General features: G+C 59.1%; 1 long non-coding RNA gene across 1 annotated transcript; it reads left to right on the top strand.

The window, feature by feature from the left end:
• Positions 1-32: 32 nt before the first annotated feature.
• Positions 33-3,447, top strand: LOC125962117 (uncharacterized). Its single transcript, XR_007473543.1, has 2 exons — positions 33-306; positions 607-3,447. It is a non-coding gene; the product is annotated as an uncharacterized LOC125962117 (long non-coding RNA).
• Positions 3,448-3,701: the final 254 nt, after the last annotated feature.

Below are 3,701 nucleotides of genomic sequence, written 5' to 3'. Positions count from 1 at the left end.
GTACAGGAGGGAAGGACGGAAGGAGGGAGAGGCTGCGCAGAGGGTGGGAGGAGGGAAGGGGTTGAGAGGAGAAAGTTGGTAGGGGCTCTGCCAGCTGTCCAAGGGCTGGGCCCATTCATCAGAGGAGGCGCCGGAGGGTAAGCAGAGGGCGACGTGCCTCCCAGGGGTTCGGATGCGCCCACCACCCACCCCCACAGGAGGAGAGGCTGTGCAGGAAGTGGCTGCCGCCGGCCCGGAGGCCCCAGGGCACCCGCCAGCACCGAGGAGTACTTGGCCTCTCCCCCCGGACTCCCTTTCCTGAGCAAGGTGAGGAGCCCCACTTGGGGGAGCCCCCCAGATCCCTTAGAGACTCCAAGCATGGAGTCACGCCAGCAACAGCTCTCTCCACAGTCAGAGCTGCGGGAGGCAGGGGGGCTGCTTATTAATAGCAGCACATCCTACGTGGAGGGGGAAGGACCGGCAATTGAGAAAACTGGAGCAGTGACTTCTCGGAGGGCAGAGCAGGGGGCTGGGAAGTGAGAGAGCAGAGGAAGCCAGTGGAAGAGGGAAGAGCCAGCTGAAAGGAAGGGCTCTTCCAACACCTAGGACCCAACATCTTCCCCCCAGGTGGCAGGGGGCTCCAAGAGCCGCTAATCAAGGCGAGTGCAGAGCTCAGCCAGGAGCCAATACCGCCCAGCCGCATCCAGACACACCTGCCCAGGTGCTGCTGGGACCAGGACACTGCCTGCAGATGCCGGGCCTCATCCCAGGAAAGAGGAGGCTGGTGACCTGAGCTCCCATCTCCTCCCGGGGCTTCAAGCAGAGCCTGGGCATCACTCTGCGACCCCGGCTTTGACATACGGGAAGCTGTCAGAACAGACCCCCTGGCTGATGTTGGGGCAGGAAACTTCTGTGGCTCCATCCAGGCCACCCTGAGGATGGGGCTGGAAAACCTCGAGGGAGAGGAAATGGCCTAACAGGTCCAGTAACCGGAGCACGGGCTGGAGCCTGAGACCATTTCTCCAGGGCCCTGTTTCCTAGACGACACCATCTCATCGGCAGGAAAGGGAAGAGAGAGCCTCTGCCGAGTTCCAGCCGGCCTCTCCCCTCCCCCTTCTCCAGCACAGCTCCCTGTGGGTGCGGGCACGCGCGCGCGCGCGCGCGCGCACACACACACACACACACACACACACCCCGCCAAACCCTGAGCTGAATGGGAACAGGAAAGGAGGGGCCCAGGCAGTCCAGAGGTTAAGGGCAGGAAGTCTCCGTGAGGCCAGGGGAGGAGGGGTCGGCTTCCGAGACAGTCACTCTGAGGACAGCTGCCACCTGCGTAGTCGGGCTGCAGCCTCAGCAAACTGCCAAGGAGACTCCTGTCCCTTGCTCCCAGGTCACACTCCCCTTTAGCTTCCTACCAAGGCACTGCTCTGGGGGAACCACACCCAAGCAAACACTCTCCCTCCTGTGCAACAGGCCCTAGAAGAACAGCTCATAGGGTCTAACCCAGGTATTCCGCAGCGCCCCCCAACACAGCCCTCTGGCGTCTGGCCCCCCTCTGACACTACCCACTTCAGCAAGTGAAAAGGGAAGCTCTGCATCTGGGGAGAAACCCAGACCATCACTGCCACGGCACATCCACCATGGGCTGGAGGACGGGAGACGGGAGAGGAGGGTCTGCAGGGGACACCGAGGACAGGTAGGTCACAAAGAGAAGGGGGGCAAGGTGCAAAGGATCAACCAGCAACAGCCAAACATCCTGGGCTGTAGCCAGGTGACGAAAGGCCACCTTACCATCAACTCCCAGCACGCCAGCTTGCCCACTCCTACGCCTCCAAGAAGGCTTCCACTGTTGGAGGCCCCAGGGATGCACTTTAGAAGCCCATATTTACACAACGCGCAAGGTACCTCAGGTAGAGACACCGTCAGATCTGTTACTTAGCTGCTTGTCCTATTAATTCCTCAACTAGACAGTAGCTTCTCCAAGCCAGAGGCCATCCCCCAGGGCCTAGGGTTCTACCACCCGCAGGAAGCATTCCATAAATACGGCTGACGATGGTGGTAATGGTGCTTTCTAGGTCAGGAAAGCATCTATCCAGAAAGAAAAAGAAGAGGATGAAGAAAAACCCTCCCCGACAAATGCCCCTGAGAGATATCCAGCCTGGGTTCACAAGTGTTCTTCCTCGGGCTTGAGAGAGAAGCCAGCTGCTGGACCACAGAACTTTGTTTCCCCGATTCACTAGGAATGGGTGTTTCAGCCACAGGCTGGAACCGGAGGACAACACTGTCCTTTGTTTTCGGGACATTCAGCCCCACCCTAGGCAGGCCACCACATTGCACAACACCATAGCCATTGCGGCGGGCGGGGGGGGGGGGTGCTCCCTGGAACTGAGCAGTGCACAGCTCTTGCAACTACGCAGCAGCCCTGCACCCAGGCTAGGGGACGGGCAAGTGTAGCTTTCCCTGTGTTCCAATCACGGCTAGGATGGATACCTGCAGAGCAGCCAGAGGCATCTGTGAACAGGAGGCTGAACACCTCAGCAGTCAGCCGGGCACCAGGTCTGTGTGGACCCTCAGCTCCTTCCCCAGTCCTCCCCAGACCTCCCCATATCTCTTTGGCAGGAAGATCGCTATCCATAAGTTCAAGTCGATAAATATTTACTAAGCCCTTGCTACACGCCAGGCTCTGTGCTAGGAGCCAGGGACACTGAGATGAAGTGGGACAGACAGATGGTGCCAACACAGCGTCGCAAGTATGATGGTGGAGGCGCTGCGGATGCTGAAAGGAGTGACCCTGGAGGGATGAGGAGGACGTATCTGGAGAAGGTCATGCCTAAACCGGGTCTTTGTTTTTTTTTTAATTTGGGCTGCGCCGGGTCTTAGTTGCAGCATGTGGGATCTAGTTCCCTGACCAGGGATCGAACCCGGGTCCCCTTCATGGGGAGCGTGGAGTCTTAGCCACTGGAGCACCAGGAAAGTCCCTAAACTGGGTCTTGAAGAAAGAAAAGTAGGAGTTTGGCAGGAAAAAGGGTGGGGGGGGGATTTGGGGGTAACGGCCTAAACGTGGAGCGTGTGCCCAAACTCTGAAGCGTTCAGAATTACCAGTGGTAAAGGCCGAGGCAGGGGAGGTGAGGGATGCTGGGCCGACGGGCAGGAGTCGGATTATGGAGGGCTCTGGACCCCACGCTAAAGGTTGCGGCAGGTGGTGTGATGCCTTTTAAGCAGGGGCAACGAAAGGCCAGCTCTGCGTGTTGGAGAGCCTTCCCCGCCCGCCTAGTGGAGGCAGGGGGTCAGAGACAGAGGGACCTGTTAGGAAGGTGTGGCAGAAGGCCAGGCAAGGTGGGGACTTCCCTGGCGGTCCAGCAGTTCAGACTTCGCGCTTCCACTGCAAGGGGCACGGGTTCGATCCCTCGTTGGGGAACTACGATCCCACATGCTGTGCAGCGCAGCCAAAAAAAAAAAAAAAAAGAAGGCCAGGCAAGGACCTAGAGGAAGGACGTCCCCTAGGGCAATCCTCGTCCCAGGAGAGGGGTGCTCTGTTGGATGACAAATCTAACTCCACGTAAAGATGGTATGCCTGGAGGCTGGGGTGCCTGAGCCAGGCTGGGGGAGGATGCCTGGACCCCCGGGCTGCTTACCCCCAGCTGATTCAGCAGTGTGTCTGGAGTCTGACAGGGGAGCTCTTCTCTAACCACAGAGAGGGTGCCCAACTGAGTACTCAACCC

Source organism: Orcinus orca, chromosome 19, assembly GCF_937001465.1.
Source record: "Orcinus orca chromosome 19, mOrcOrc1.1, whole genome shotgun sequence".
In the NCBI taxonomy this organism is placed as follows: domain Eukaryota; kingdom Metazoa; phylum Chordata; class Mammalia; order Artiodactyla; family Delphinidae; genus Orcinus; species Orcinus orca.
This window is presented reverse-complemented; position numbering and strand designations above follow the sequence as displayed.